Source organism: Anser cygnoides, chromosome 23, assembly GCF_040182565.1.
Source record: "Anser cygnoides isolate HZ-2024a breed goose chromosome 23, Taihu_goose_T2T_genome, whole genome shotgun sequence".
In the NCBI taxonomy this organism is placed as follows: domain Eukaryota; kingdom Metazoa; phylum Chordata; class Aves; order Anseriformes; family Anatidae; genus Anser; species Anser cygnoides.
This window is the reverse complement of record NC_089895.1, coordinates 565,300-582,342: the sequence shown is the minus strand read 5'-3', so window position 1 is coordinate 582,342 and position 17,043 is coordinate 565,300. Positions and strand designations below refer to the sequence as shown.

At 47.0% G+C, this 17,043-nt stretch overlaps 1 protein-coding gene across 18 annotated transcripts in view; it reads right to left on the bottom strand.

Annotated features, from left to right (window-relative positions):
• Positions 1–17,043, bottom strand: part of EIF4G3 (eukaryotic translation initiation factor 4 gamma 3) — a 154,878-nt gene that overhangs the window by 84,415 nt on the left and 53,420 nt on the right. Inside the window, exon 1 of one of the 18 annotated variants that reach the window (XM_048048760.2) lies at positions 16,467–16,485. The exons of the other annotated variants lie outside the window; for them this stretch is intronic. The gene's annotated coding sequence lies outside the window, so the exon portion shown is untranslated. Of the gene's footprint in view, positions 1–16,466; positions 16,486–17,043 lie in introns of those variants that run through there. 18 annotated transcript variants of the gene reach the window in all.

Sequence of the window (17,043 nt, the reverse complement as noted above, 5' to 3'; positions counted from 1 at the left end):
GTGGTATCGAGAGAATAGGTTTCACTGCACCAGCCCTCAGGCACATTTCAAGGTGTCTTTGATTTGAACTGTGCTGTGCTTGATGTGAATAATTAGATTTTAAACAATGAAGCTAAGCTATAGGTGGTAGGCCAAATCTGTTTGTATTCAAGAAAGAAGAAAGAAACTTAAGCAACTGTAGTTTCATAGCTATCAAGACAGGATTCACACGGTGTGGTGATCCAGCAGAAAGCCTGAGGCTCTGTTTCAAGCAAATAGCACAAGGAATGGTTTAGAAATGACACAAAGAACCAAAATTTGGTGCTGCAGCCTGTAAAACTTCTGAGTCTGAATTAGCAAACCACGCCAAGTACACGCAGGCCTATTCTGGCTTTCAAGGGTGTGCCAACCAGCTCCTACAAGGTGGAAGTAGCATCTGATGTCAGGTTCTAAGGAAAGCAAGCATCCCCACTAAGAGGAGTTACTGACGGCTGATCGTGGATGACTGCAGGAGGGGAAGAAGCCTCCCCGAGAGCAGGAACTCACTTCTCACCTCCCAGGCTCGATGTGCGTCACGTTCCCGGCCCCACGCCGCCTCCTGTCCCACTGGCTGTTCTGAGAGCAATGTCTGCATATCCCCTTTGTCTACTCTTTTCCTCCTCTCTTTCAGCTAAGCCTGCTCCGCTGTGCTGATGTTCATCAAGTCTCTCAGCCCTCAGAGAGAAATACTTTCCAGCTATCCCATGCATTAGGAAGGAAGGAATAAGTTAACCAAAGAAAAACATAGAAGAAGCGAAGCTCAGCTGAATCCGAGTCCTACAGCGAAGTCACAGACCCTACTACAGCTCAGACTCCTCAGCCCTTCCAAAATCAGCTTCTGTCAAAGGAAATATGGATGGGTTTTGGAGCAAGAGTATGCCTTGTATTGGAAGAGCATCTTGGCACATCTGACCACTGAAAGACGTTACCTCAGCATGTCCCAGCACACACCGTAACTGCCCTGTGCCACGCGGACAGCCTAACAGAGACCTCGGGGGTCTTGGCGTTACTCTTTTTCTGTTCTGATTCATTCCTGGACATAAAATCCCCAATTAATTTCCTGCTGATCAACACGTAATGCAAGGTAAACGTAAACACAGAGACAATCTGACCAAGGAATTTTCCAGTTTGGGATAAAGAACTGAAGCACGACGTGCAGAGGGTGAGGGGACTGAGCGTGCCCTGCCGTAGTGTCTCACCCCAAACACCAACCGCCGCAGCACCTCCTGACTGCTGCCTGGGGAGCCACGCCGATCACTGCAGAGCAAACCTCGAGCACCAACACAGCCACTTACGAGAGCGTTCCTACTACACAAGCTAACTCAAACGGATGTTCTGTTATTTCCTCCCTGATTTTCAACATTGCTTTTTGGGTCAAAGAGATGATAAAAATCTCTGTCTCCAAGTACATCATTAGATCTTTGCTGTGATTTAGGATACCAAAACACGTTTGGTAGAATATTTAGCTGAAGAGTGTTACTCCGCAGCAGTTTGTATCAACACAGCAGAAGAAGAGACTGGTTCAAGAGCAATTCAATGTTTTCATCAGCTACTGCTATGGAAGCAGCAACCTCTAGCAGGCGAGCAGGGCAGGTTTTCTGCTGCCCCTCCTCTTCAGGAGCTTCTGTGGTCCAATCCTCTTGTCTTACCGCTGGCAAAATCTCTAATTCATGTTAACAACTAATTTGCAAGAAGCCTTCTAGTTTTTGAGATGTCAGATGCAGCATCAAATATTTTCCCCTTTTATTTGACAAGTGTGATTCTGCTTGAGCTGTTCATGTCAATGCTGTATCATAAACAGTATGTACCACATCTCGCAGCGGCAACGGCACCACAGCAACGAGATCTCACCACGGCGTAGCATAATCAAGCACTAACGAGACGTGGGGAAACGCTGCTGTCTTTCTGTCCGTGAGGTTCTTCTGCTTTTCTGTTACCTTGCTCCTGACTTTCTGCCCAAGCTGACATTCGGGTGGCTTCTCCCCTCGGAGGATCGGTGGCTCGGGGTCAGTCCACGCGCTGCTGGAGCTCCCCTCCACGGAGGACAGAAGGCTCGCAGGGCAGGCGGTGCTGGGGGACACCGGCACACACACGGACTGGCTGACCGCAGCTCCTCGCGCCTCCTGCTCCGTACCTCGAGAGCAGAGACCTTACCCCAGACGGTTCGAGCTGCTCCTCCCCTCAACAAGAAGGGAGGAGGATATCAGCTATCCCTCCCCTTCTTCAGGCCCAGGATAAACAGGTTTTCTTGAGGCTTAACTTGCACGCAACAGGATAGAGCCCAAGTTAGATACAACTTCAATGCTACTACCGACATCCCTACCCACCTCCAAAACGCAGCTTTCTTTTCATCAACCAAGCAGAGAAATGCATAAGAAAGGAAGCGCGGCTGTCACTAAGCCATAAAAAAAATGAGCTTTATCAGAATGACTGTAAAGCAGGCATTTTTAAATACAGTGCCAAATTTAAGTACAGCCACCTCACTGATAACAGATGTCATTTCTGACACTTGCAGGGCTGAGAGGCAAATGCAAGATGACGCAGCAGAGTATTCAATTTGTTTAAGTATTTAAACCCCATCGGAGTCAGTATAGCACGGAGTCATACAAAAAAAAAACCACAACAACATCACATGATGGCTTAAATAGCAGGCACTGAAGGGTTTCTCCTGCTATTATTGTCATCAAAAAAAGGGAATGTTTTGGGCAGCCAGTGCTGTTCCTAGCCCAGACGACAGCTCTGAGTGCAAGGTTCGCAACTGCAGCCTTGAGAAGTGAGTGCAAGACAAATCTCGCTGAAGACAACAAACATCATCTAAATAAACATGTTTCACAATTCTTAAACAACAACAACAAATGCTTCTGCCTGGCACGCTTCAAACCAGCTGGAGGTGTGCCTTCCCTGGTATTTGTGTCAAACACCATAACAGGGAAAGAAAAAAAGTGCTTTGTAGATATCTGCAGTACCCGGTAGCCTACAAAAACCCCACCAAAACGACCAACAGAATAAATCACAGCAACCCACTGCTTTTCAGACAAGTAGGCTGCTTTAAAGTATCGCACGTATTTATCTGTCAAAAGGACTTTTTCTGTGCCAAGCACCTAAATAGGTACGCGAGGTGATTATAATCATGTTCAGTCATGCTGGAAATGCGCGGCTTTTATGCACCGTGGCTGAAACACTGAGGATGAGGATGAACAAATGAAGAGATCGGCAAGGAAACGCTCCCAAAATTCCCTAAATAAACTACCACAGAGGGGAATGCAGGGAAGCAAATATTGCTCAGTATACAAATTGTGGTCCAGAAGCATCTAAACACTGACACTGAAATCCCTCAAGTTCAATAATTGCAGCACCCTGAGCTGGAACAGAATGGACGGCTGCTGAGCTGCTCCACTTTTGAGGCAGAGCAATTTGCTTTCCTTAAGCTTTCATCTTAGTGATTTTATGTTTCAGACGTGGCTATCCACGGGGGGAAGGCAATAATGTTTGTGTTTATGGATTCCTGCAACTTGCTGGGGAAAACCCTTTCTATCTGTTTTCTGTGCAGAGCTCCCACCTTGGGCTGCTAGCTGCACTAAGCCAAAAAAAAAAAAAAAGAAAAAATCACTACCAACAAAACAAATGAAAAAAGTTATTCTTAGATCAGTTCCCGAGCTGGTTAATAAACACTGTGCCTGCTGCGTAACATGACTCCCTCAGTACTGACTGTACTGGGAATAAACAGGCAAAGTACACACACCAGGTTCAGAAAAAGCTGAGTCACGCAGCTCTCTGCCTCCCGCAGCCAGTGGAAATTTTTCCTGTTGGAACAAAACTCTTAAATCCCCAGGCAGAAAGGTGCTGCTCCTGAGCCTCCTGCCTTCAGCAGCCTGGCGAGATTTGGCACGGGCAGGGGTTAAGCCCCGTGGCTGCTTCTCGAGTCCTCCCTTGACTCACGGAAGAAGTTTGATGGGTCTATATTTACTGAAGTTACATAGCAGGAGGAGAAATGGTCTTGCGATTTCAACGCATGACCCTGACTCAGGAGCCTGCCGCTCTATCGCTGATCCCTGGTGTGACCTTGGGTGCGAAAGCCTTTGGACTTCCAGTTACTCACCAGTAACAAAGGCAGCAACCGCGCTCCTATCCACAGCGAGCTGAAACTCAGCTGAATGCCAGCAAAATGCTTTAATCTCTTTGGGAGGAACATGACAGCGTAAGCAAAACATTTTATAGCAATACGAAGCACGCTGGGCCAAAGGCAGCTATCCCAGAGCAACCCCAAAGGCCATTCTTCCTGCATGGACACAAGAGAGAGGAATGCGATTCTCTGCGCTGAGACAAACGATACCTGCTGTAGTGGTTTGTATCTCGGGTGAGATTCTGTCGCTGCGCCCACGGACGGAGGGCACCCAGCTAAAGGCGTACTGGAAGTGTCACCGCACGGACTTTCAAAACGATTTTGAATCGCTTTTTGCCAACATCAAGTATAGGAAGCACGCATCAGCTGGAAACTGAGGATAAAACTGTTGCAAGATCCATCCCTGGCCCCAGGAGACCCCCGAACAAAACCCCACGCACGCTTACACCTCTGATGTACCGGTGTCTCTGCAGGACAGCAGTCTCGTAACCAGGGTGCTCCCCGACCCAGCTACACACCAAACGTTGATTAAAGCCACTCCAGGTGGGCATGCAGAGTTACACTCCCTCGGGGTTCCTCACCCTGAGGGCTCCTGCCCCAAAATTACAAGTTCTTGTAATTTTGTAATACAGTTCTTTGTAATCTTGTAATACAGGCTACCTGACACAAAGCACAACTGCTCCTGGAGCTAGGCACAAGACAACACACTGCAACAGAGTCAACGGCAAGATCACTCACTGCATGGTTTTCCCTTTCTTGCCCTACTTTTAACAATCAGACTCGCTTCTCCCTCCAAATGCTGAACTATTTTCCTCGTGGAAAACCACAACAGGGAATGTGGGCCCGGCTGCGTTGATGCAGCAGCCCTTGAGGAGGTTTCTCAGCACAGAAAAGCCTCTTAGAAAGCTTTCCCCTGGGTCACTGGCCTGGACGGCAGCAGTTTGGCCGGGGATGCAGGTGAAGAAATCCCTGCAGCAGCATAAACCATTCCTTGGTTCGCAAGCGCAGAAGGAAAAGACGTGGCTTGTAATCCTGAACCACCATGTATTTGGTGAGTTGGTTTTACTCTGCCCACCTACAGCTCAAATCGTTTTTACCACCTGAAAGACTGCAAGCGAACAGCACCCAATAACCGGCAACTTCTCCGCATTTAGCTCTTAAAAATAAGAGGGTAATTTAAAACCCCTAGCTTCATTTCTGCCCAATAAATTCACCCACAGGCAGCCACATGCCAGAAGCATTCCTTCAGACCGCCCCTCCTACAGAGCCGGCATCTTCCTTTTTCCTCAAGCTTCACTCTCTGAGTGGCCTCAGTTCTGGGAGCGGTGTAAGTTGGTGTGACCTCAGTTACCAGAAGCCCCGTTCGGTCTTTCCCCAAACCCAAACCAGTTGCTCCTGTGGTCTTCCAGCATTGGTGCTGCCTTCAAGTGACTACAAAACTGTTTAAAACTTCTAAAGACTGAATGTTACAGCAGGATTATTTTTTTTAATCTGATGTTATTGCAAGGCAGAAATAACAGCTAGGGCCAGAGCATCCGAGTACAGCCCCAAATTACTACCACTACAACCCACAAGAGGCACACAACACGCACATTTTCCCATCCGGGGTGCTGACTTACGAACTCCAGCAGCTTCAAGCAAAGGGCTGAAGGGCTCCTGGTCCTGGCAGCGTCCCCGGCTGTTCTCCCAGGGACGGGGATGACCAAAGGAGAAATGAAGCAACTGTTGACCTAACTGGTGCATTGGCAACAGCCAAAGTAAAACCACTTCTTAACTCTGAGTTCCCGAGCTCCCAACCTACCCAGGGAATTAGCAACCTACAGGACAAGTTCAGGTAGCAAAGACTCAGACGTTCTAACCCACATGCACTCAGAAATCAACATCATAAGAAGCCACAACAGCCACATGAGACCATCTCAGTGTCCTTCTTCCCCTCTGGTTTCGGCACTGCTCTTGGCTATGTATCAACCACGTTAACGAGCTAGAAATGCCCCCTCGGTGACAAACACACAACAAAACCAAAGCACCTCAGTTCTTTCAGTAGCCCTCCCAATGAGCACGTGCAGGAATAAAGTCCTGTGAAGAAGGGAACCAAGTGCCCAAACAGCTGAGAGGCATCCCGCAGGAGCGAGCTGTGTTAGTGCTTGACACGTTCCCTCGGACGGGTACCAATGTCACTACAACACCTCGAAACCTGCGCTGCAGCCACGGCAAGTTAGGTCCTGTGCCTGAGCACAGACCATGTGGCTCCTGCCCAATGTTTCTTTTGAACATCACCCATTTTTATTACTATTTTGTAACTAGATAATCCCAATCCCATCGCTTTTTTCCTGGTGTGCCCTGCAGTCAGCCAAGCAGGATCACGACAAGCGAGTATGAAGCTGATGGCTGCAGTGACTTAGTTAGGAAAAGGTCTGCAGTGCCTGTTATGACCGTACGTAATATGCAGAACCAGCTCATCTGCAAACGTTGCAGTGATGGAGAAGCCTGAACTATTTAATTTAGTCATTTCCCAGGCTTTTCTACACGCTGCCCTCTCAAAGAATGCGTAAAAACATATTCTCACACTACTCCCGTAAACTATCTCAGCATTAAAAGGCAGCTGAACCATCCCAAATTTAAAAACAGCACAACGATTAAAGCAATAAACACGGGCAATTCCCCTCTAAATGCTAGTGGTTTGACTTTCGTTATTTCCAGCGATACTTCAACTGCAGGTAATCAGACACCTTCGGGTTATTCTGTTCAAATAGAACCCCCCTCACAGCTACGTGTTCAAATATGCAATTCTTTGGCATATATCACATCAAGACTTTCAATTTTTATTGAAATTTTAATCAGCTCATTTGCAAATTATCCAGCATCACTGAAATCAGCTTGTCCTCATCATAGCACCTCTGTAAAATAAAACTAATGCATGCAGTTCTACTCTGCCAACTCTCTACCAGGCAGTGCTCCTACCCTCTAGGATGCACCAGTAACTTGAAAACACTCTTTTTCTGCGTATGTTACACTCTGTCACTTGGAATATTCAAAGTCCCATTAAAACCAACGGGGCAAGTACGGCAGCTCTTCTGTGACACTGAACAGGTTATGCAGATTAGAGGTTTCCACTTTCAAACAGGATTTAACACTAGATCTACAGAACTGAGCTGGCAGCACAAATACCCTGCTTCTGATGAAGGGGCTGAGCTCGTTACATGGGTGCAAAGCCTTTGCAAATTTACTAGGGGAAGGTCACGGCTATGATTTGGAGGGAAGCAAAGAGTAAAAGGAACCGTGACTGTTTGGGGAGTTGAAGTATTTCGGCTTTTTCAAAAACTTTTCCTCAAAACACCAGGGACTCAGTTCCAGGTGTCTCTATAAAAGTGTTTTGGCCTCTAGGGGTGGATTTTAGGGATTCACCAAACTGCAGACCAGGAAGAGCCTGTGCTGCTTGCGGCAGTCCCTGTCCTCAGCTGTCCTCATGGCAAGCACACCGGTGTCCTCGCTGGCCACTCGCTCCCTCCTCCCTTTGTTCAGAGCCCAGCCTTCAGGAGAATTCCCCGCATTGGGAAATATAAAACTCAGCCTTTAGAAGGATGAGAATATCCTGACCCAGGAAGAATTACTTCTCTGACAAACGTGGCTCAACCTTTGTTATCTTTACTCCTCTGCAGCAGTTTATCTCAGGGTCTCTCATCTGTGTCATTACCACCCCTGCTAAATTTTTAACAACCTTTTTATGGCTTCACATGATTTAGCATCACACTTTCAAGCAGGCAAATGCAGCAAGCTGAGCAGGGAAACAGGGCCTTAAGTAGCAGCCACAGAACTACAGGCATTTTTCCTACTCTTACATCAAAAATCGCATTCCCACCGAGGGAAGAAGGCAAAGGAAATGTGGTTTCCTGTTCCCTGGACAAAGACGGTTTGTGCAGAGGGCACACAGACACAAGATACACACTCTTTTCCTTCCTGCTTAAGACACTGCGGTTACTATTCTTGTAGGGACGTTACAAAGGAGGAGGGTGAAAGGGAAAAGCAAGACAAAGTGTCCCTGTTTGACGCGCTGCCTCCCAGAAGTTCAGGCTCACCCCGTGTTTTTAACCCCGGTGCTGCACAATCCTCGGGGTTCTGTTAGCAGCAGCCGCACCGCTGGACGCAAGCATCCCTCGGCACAGTGCTTCGAGCTAAGGTAAGCACAACCCAGCTTTGGGAAGGAAAAACAATCACTGGGCTTTTTATTTATTTATTTATTTATTTTTAATAGCAGAAGGCCAAGACATTCAAGCTGATAACCAGAAAACTAATTTCAGACCCCAGTGCTGTGGACACCTGAAGATGCAGAGTGAAATATTTAAAGCAGGGTAATTTTGTGACATCGGGGTGGACAGACGTCCTGCAGGCGGCTGTCATCCTCCCAGGCAGCCATTTATTGTGGCCATCACAACCCATCACACAGAATATTACCTGCCTAAGTTCAAACTGTTGCTAACGAAGGCACGAGGGCAAGGATAAAGCCACAGCAGATTATCATTTCATAACATCTGCAAATACTAGTATGGATTTAGTTGGCGTCTTAGAGGGACTGAAATGCCAGTCCCCGCCTAGACTGCAGCACGTGGCTCGGAGCCCGGGGGTGGTCTGGTAACGACCATTGCATAATTAAGGGAACCGGTATTTTCCGTAACAAAGGTACTTAAAAATACTGCCTGCGTGTGCATGCGTGTTGGGGGCAGAAGTTCCAACACCTACCTCCACTGCTAGAAGCAGACCTCTGAATCTCAGCAGAAACCCCTGACTTACAAAGTGCTCTTCACTTGTCCTGTAAAATTTTGCCCTAGTTTAACTGGAACATGAACTTTGAGGATGAACGCTTCTGCTTGGGAAGACAACCTGCAGTCCACTGCGAGCCCTACTCCACACCTTTCCTCCTAGTTTTCTCCAAGACCCAACAAAAACCTAGAGCTGATCTTACGAGCGCTATGTGGCGTAGGGACGTCACCTGAGACTAGGACAGAAGGGACATGAGCCATAAATTCAGCATCAGTGCCTCTGGTTAACCAGTGCAACCAGTTCTGGAAGCCGCATCTGCACCTGTCTGTGCTGCAGCGTTACTGGTTCCTTGGGAAAAGCACTGCCAGCAGGTCGAGGGAAAGATCCTTTCTCTGCTCAGCGCTGGTGAGACCCCGCTGGAGCCAGGTCTGAGCTCCCCTGTACAAAAGAGACTTGGACATGAGAGCCCAGCGATGGGCCATGACCATCTTTAAGGTTGTGGAGCATCTGGCATACACGGAGAAGCTGGGACAGCCAGGACTAACTTCAAGATGAGAAGGCTCAGGGGACACCTGACGGGACAGTGCACAGAAGACAGTCAGACTCTCCCGAGTCATACCTAGTGAAACAACAAGAGGAGATGGCCACGAGTTGAACTACAAGAAATTCCGTTTACATATAACGAAACGAGGCTACTTGGGTTGTGGAGTCTCCATCCTTGGAGATACCCAGACTAGGTGGCCATGGCCCGGAGCGACCTGCTCTAGCTGACCCTGCTTTCGGCAGCCACTTGGACTGGATTTTATGAGTCTATGGAATAAATCAGACTAAACGTTCAAAATTTGCTGCCTTACACTGAAGCACGGAAATACCAGAATAAAATGTTGTGCACATTTGGCCAATTTAAAGCAACCAAACTGTCTAACGGCACTATACGGAGCAGTCTACGGAGAACATGGACGCAGCTCTTTCGAGCCACAAGGAGCTAAAAGTGGAATTCCTGCTCCATAATCATCGAATACTTTTGTGCTCCTTGCCACGGGGAGCAGCTCACCGAGAATCCTGCTCGCAGGAGAACCTGTTTATCGATCCCAAACCTTCACCCCGTGGGGCAATCCTCCTTACCCACGCTGCAAATGGCTCTAGAGGTTACAGCTCAGCACTTCCCTCGGCTGGCACCACGCTAACTGTGGACGCCAGTCATTCAAGGGCTCCGACTCTGAAAGGCTTTTTATGGAAGAGTGACAAAGTCACTTGCTGGGTTTTCATGAATTCCAAGAATACGGTTTTGTTAGAGAGTCTTTGTACTGTCTAACCACTTGAAAAGCTTCTCTAGCTAGCAAACAAACTTGTTTCTCCCCAGTTTTATCAATTCACAGGGATTTTTTTTTCCCTTTTTGTTTACAAATGCAAACTGCGTAAAGCTCTGACTTTTGTGCTGACTTCAGTGTTTATTAGGACATACTGCCTTCTGCAACACTGTGTTTGTTTATAACCATGTATTTTTCTGAAGGATGCAAGAAATTGCATGGAACAGAAGGTATTATTACAGAAGGAATATGAGAATAGAAATTACTAAATGTAAGGAAATTGGCAAGTTGCTTCACATTATTTTCTTGTTTTCTATTATGCATAAAAATGTGTTTCAACGAGTAGTAAAGTCTGAAAAGCATCAATACAAAACTCAATCCGCATGACTGTGATAACAGAAAACATGCACAGAAATCTCCTGAAGAAAGGGATCAGTGACGTTTTAAAATCACTACAGAAGAGTTTAATGTTCTTTTAAAAATGCTACTTACAACACCACCACCAAAAGCTAATGGTAACATTTAAACTGCTTTTGATTCACCATCACATCACAAGCCAATCATGCATCCTGGATGTATTGTGGGGCCAAGGCACCTACTGCAAGCTTTCTTATTCAAATAACTACATTTACACCAGGGTGGACGGGCCAGGGAAGACACAAAGCCGGGCCAGGTTACACCTGAAAGAAAGCAAGCTCAAGCAGGAGCAGAAAAACACAAATCTTCACCTGCTGGGCACACGAGACCACACAGAAAAGCATTAAATTCTGTTCTCACTGAACACCCTCAAAGCAGTAAAAAGCACTAGCAGCAGCAAGAGGTGGGTCCGGAAACAAGCGTAGTCCTAACCAGGCTCAGCTTTTGTGCTGTGCTCTTCGCTTTGCACATGTACGTGATAAAATCATAACAGATTTTCCTCCTTCCTTATTAAAAAAAGGAAAGGCTGTTTCCAGTTCTTCCCAAGTGCACAAATACTAAAGCCAATTCATCCCACCTACGTCGTGACTTTGAAATGTTAACTATTTCCAAGGTTAAATAATTATTGAAATTCATAGCATCAATTTGCACTTAAAGCTGTATTAGGCCTTTCCCACTATCCCAGATCACCCTTCCCCAAAAGCCTGCAGCTCTTCTTCCACACAGCTGCATTCCCCAAATTAGAAGACAGCTACAAAGTTGAGCTTTCATACCCAAAAGCATCCTGAAGCCCAAAAGATGCTGACGGCAGGTGCCGAGACACAGACATGCTTTAAGTTTCCAGCACAGGTTTAAACTAAGGAAGCAAAAGGCACAGCGATGAATCAAAAACACTGAAAGACGTTACATGAGCAAATTTTCCGAGCATTATTAACCCGATCAAAAAACTGCTAATCCTATTACAAAACACAGAGTTCAGCTGTACTTCCAGCAGGTCTTTAACAGAAGAAGATTACACTTCTCCTGGATTTATCAGCTATTAAATAACTCGTATTTTCAAATCTCCACCTGAAGTCATGTATTCCTCACAAGCTCCAAATTAGCGAGCTGCATTACTAATGTTCACCGTGAAGGAGCTCGAGCCAGATGTACAGAGGCATGCACAAGGAAAGAAGGGAGAAGTACGAGAGGTGGAATTACTGGCTGCTCAGGAAAATACATCACACTGCGTATGTGTGGAGGGCAGGTTTCTTGCACACAAAGCACCGCCCCAGGTCCTGCTGTTTACGCTTTCTGTACCCTATATCTGGTACAGACAGAAGACCCAAGACACTGAAATCTGCTGTTCAGAGGCAGAAGAGGGGCAGCACGCAGATGCAGGCTTCTCTCTTGACCAGGTCCAGCCTCGACTGCTTCTTTTACGCAAGGAGAGCTTGATCTCTCATTCTATGTCCACATCATTGTGGCTGCAAAGACAATTGCTAATTAGTATGTGGCAACCGTACCTGCTCCACAAGTTACGGGACCCTGTGCATTTTTAATTGGCATGAAATCTGCTACAACGCCACCTTACGCAAAACGAGGAGCTTCCTGTACAGAAAAGCTCTCTGGGGCAAAGAGTTCAGCGGTGAGCTTGGAGAACCAACTCTGACAAAGGTGTCCAGGAAGATGTTCTCCAAACAGAAAAATGAAGGACAGGGTGTTTGCACAAACGAGACGATAAAATTAGAGAGCCCCTTGTGCTTCAGGGACCGTGGAAGTTTATTATCTGACCTTACAGCAATTGCTTTTTCGTGGCAAAGTACACATGGACGCAGATAACAGGGAACGGTTGCGTTTGGGGGAAGAGGAGCGTCAGGCACGGGCTGCAGGCTACGAGATGCAGAGGGTCGCCGCCTCCAGCACGAGGAGCAAACAGCTCGTCCCAGGGCACCTGACTTAGCCCGGGGTGCAATGGGGTGGGATCGGGATTAAGTTACATTCCTTCTTCCATTCCAATTCATAAATAAATGTAACTTTATTAAAAGCACCTAAAATCTAAATTGGGCAATGAATGATGGGAGGGAATAGTGAATAAACATTATGGTTACGACAGAATTCCAGCTCCTGTAGAAAGGATCCAAGGTAATAAAAAAGGGGCTTGGGGATTGCCTATAAACATGCCACAGATGGCATACAGACATGCTTCCTGGCACAGATTCCCAGACCTTAAGGTACTAAGGAATGTCTCACTGCTATTACAAACGCTAATTTAGCTATGGTGACATTTTTGAGGACCAGAATGAGACCACAAAACTCTTTTCACTTAAGGCAAAGAACCAGATGGTAACAAGTTTCAGCTAGTACAATCTGTTTTGGATTTAAATCAGCCACCTAAAAGTCAAGGTCTCTGTATACCAGCATCCTGAGAATTCAGCTCTCTTGCACTTTCGTTTTCTATGGGTTATCTTGGCATTGTTAGAAACGGATAAGGGATTATTAAACACAGCTGTCAATAGCTACAACAGCTTCAGAGGAAGGTCTCATTAGATGCCACAGGGTCTTCTGCTACTGGTTGCTCCATCATTTCAGCCTAACAGGTAGCCGTGGGCACAAAGCACTGATCTGCTCAGCGCACAGCGTGATCACAACAAGACCTAGAGCTCTCACTGATTACAGAGGAAATTCCTGGTGATTTGTTCCAAGAGTTGCCGGTCAGTGCTTACAAACTGTAGTCCCAGACTAAAGGAATCAGTCAGCACACGCATCAAAGCCCACACTTTTTAAAGCTAAGGCAGAGAAAGCCAAGAGTCTTTTGGAACAGCATTTCTGAACCATTCTCCTCTTGTGTTACTTCATCTCACGTGCCAGAATCCACTACACTTGTTCCCCAGGATCCTTCAAAACACTCCCAGGTCTTGGGGAGGAAGACGAAATCGTCTTCTCCTGATGCCCTGAGCTTTGCACGCTGCCTCCTGCCCTCTCCTCCTGCTCACACTACGACTGGAAGAGCTCCTCTTCCTCTTTTGATCACTTGGTGGACAGAGGGAAGCATTTTTCTGTGGTCTCCTTCCAAGTCGCAGTCTGGTTGCGTTGGAAGAGCTCTACTTTATCGTTACTCCCTTCTTAAGGCACGACTACACAATAAATTACTGTAACGTAAAGCCGGAGCGGGCGCCGGATTTACAGCTTCCCAGCTGCTTTGTGTTAACTGCCCGTGTGAATGCTCTTTGCCTGCACTACTCGCACTGGACTACCTCACATCCAGCACAGGATGAGAGAGCTCGGGCAAGCAGCAACCCCGCAGTGCCCTGCGTTCTGCAACCCCACGATCTCCCCTACCTGATCTCATCATAACTCGCCCCGGTAGCCATGCCCAGGGAGAAACGTATCTGCTCCTTTGTACCGATTCCTCCTTTTCTCTGCATGCTGAGAAAGTGAATTGTCTCCAGTCCCTCCTGAAGTCTGCAGGCCCAGAGAGGAGGCAGAGGAGATGTGCCGCTCCTCTCCCAGTCTGCACGGGGGGCCCTCTGCGCAAAGAACAGAAATATGAAGTTCTGCGTACGTGGGGCCACATCTGGCCATAACATCACTGCGGCAACATGTGCTGTGCATTCCCAAACGCTAGCGGAGTTCAACACATTCCAGAGAGCAGCATGATTTCAAGGCCCTGGAATCTGGGAAGGCCGAGGGAAGCAGAAACGCTGCCTCTTGCTGCGGAGACAGGGGGTGTGGGACTGTGTCTCATCGCCGACAAGCTCGTCTAGTTTTGCTACAGAAACTAATTCTGAAGGGCAGCAAAGTGCCAGAGGCTGATCATTATGAGAGTCTTCAGAGGAAGCCTAACAGCAAGCCTCTCTCCTGCTTTGGGTATGTTAAATGGAAAAGGTAGAAGAATGAGTGAGAAAAACACCAAAGCACAAAGCACTGCGCAAGACATCTGTTTCTGTTTGTTTAAATAAAGTTAAAGGAAAGCCAGCTACAAAGGTACAACATACATTTGCACCTGACTTTTCTTCCCACAAGACACTAAATACCCCGTACATCCTCCTGACCTGTCTCATCCTAGCCGTGCTTCCCAAAGGCTCCCACAGAACGCCCAGTACCACGCTGGAACCTCGTCACAGCCCTGTGGAGCGGTCCCGCTGCCTCACCGCCTGGATCTTTTTGTACAGAACAGCAGCTCCTTGTATCACTCACCAGCATTTTAAGGCATTACCTATCTCCCACCACCCAGACTTACTGGAACAGCTTTACAGCCGTCAGAACAGCAAGGGGACCGCTCCTTACGCCTCACGTCTAGATGGCTGGAACAGAAGATACCCCCGCTCTGCTGCCTGTGGCCATCCCTCAATCCCAGTCACCTGCCTAGTATTTCAAGCCACAAAGCCGAAGGGAGGAAGGAGGTTCAGACGTATGCCACGGGTAGAAATTTGCGGAAATGCAGCATTTATTAACCTTCTGCTCCCCTCCACATTACTGCTTCTGGAAGATCCCCACTTGAAGAACGTAGCAGCAGCTCCAAGCCCCAAAGGAGGGATGCTGAGATACCAGACACGAGTGAGGGGCCGATCTCTTTGCAGAGCACTGCACTGACAGTCAGCAATCAGAGCGATTTGGGGCCACACAAGTAACACGTGTGCTATCACTCTGCCAAAAAGGTTTTTAGACCGTAGTAATGTCTGAAGCCCAAAACCATGTGTATATATTTTCATTCACTGCTGACTAAACACCAGTCCCTACCCTGAAAAGACTCGGTTTTAAGAATGTTCATTGAGTCATGGTTCTGGGGAGAATACAACGACCCCTTAATCGGATTCTAACTCAAATGGAGCGGTCTCTTCCTTATCTTTTTAGTTACTCTCTCAAATCAAGAACACGCACGTTAGGCACAACTGGACAAACGCAGACGACCTTTGCTCAGTGCTCCATCATGAACACAGCATGGGTTGTTACGATACGCAGTGCTTTGAAATGCCACATTGCTGTTACAGAAATCAGTAATAAACCATTCATCAGAGCACCACGTCAGCTCTGGTCCCTTTATATCAAAAGGGAAATAGCAGGATTCAAGGGGGCCAAACAGATGAAAAGAACAATTACGGCATGGAAAAAACTCACATGTGATGAGAAATTTAAAGGACTTTGTTTATCCAAATGAAAACAAATAAATGAAGTCATTGTAGAATTTCCCCCAAAAAGCGGTTTGGAAACAGGAGACTTCCACTCACCTCATTTCTTAATGCAAGCACAAGAGGGCATTCAATGAAACCCACAGGAGAAAAATGATAGATGCAATAAAAAGCTAACACTTGCATCTAACACCCTGCTAAACTGGAGAATTTGTTACCATAATATAATATTGATACTCAGCATTTGACAGGGGTCAAAGTGAGGTAAGGTATAGGTAAGAATATTCAGAATTCTAGGGTTAAAAGCAAAACAAAAAGAAACGAAGAGAACCCACCCAACAACAACAAAACTAACACCACAACCTTAAGTTAACCCAAACCTCTAAGAGTTCAAGGGTACAGAAAACTTTCTCTGGGAACAGGTTACACTTTAACTGCTTATTTCAAGAGACTCAAACCCCCTTTAAGCCTTACTGGTGGAACTGCCCCAGGTACAGGGCCTTCCATTTTCATTCTTTACCATCACTTCCAGTGCAAATGTGAGGGTTAACTGATGGGAACCCACAACAGTGAAAGCACCTGGTCAGAGGCAATCCCATTCTGCAAGCGAACAGAAACCACTATTTTTCCTATTTTGCTACCGAATCCCAGCTTTGTAGCTGTAGATAGTTTTCCCCTGTCACTTAGGGAAAAAAATTGTCCAGACCTCAGGCAACTGAATCAAAATACCTCGTTCCTCCGGAGTCCCTGCAGAACGCAATGACTGGTGCTTCACTCACAGCCAGGGCCTGGATTATAACTTTGATTTTGCTTTTGCTTCCTCTCACTCAGCACGCATGGGCCTGCCCCATACTGTCAGAGGACAAATAACCCCCTACAGCCCTCGAGGATCCTCAGCTGACACGGAGGACGTAAGGTCAAACTGCTCCTACCAGCAACACCGGAGTGACACAATCTGACGCTCATTTCCAAGACGATAAGAGCCAGCAGAACAGGAAACGAGCATTTTCCCGGCTGCCTGGACTGGTGATTTGGCACAGAGCCCGCTGTCTACGTACACACTGACTCAACAGGAAAATATTAAGGGAAGAAAAAAACCTTGATTAGAATTTTCTTTTTAAGAGGCTGCCTGGAACGTTCTCTTTCTTCCCCTCTTATCTACCACATGATTAGCTTCCCTTTGTTGACAAGGTCTACCAGGAATGAATTTCTTGATACATGACACAAGCCAGACAACAGATTAGGGTTTGCTCTGCAACGCTGCTGCATCCTCCCTCTTTGCTAGGTGAGCCTCAGTCCTCAAAAC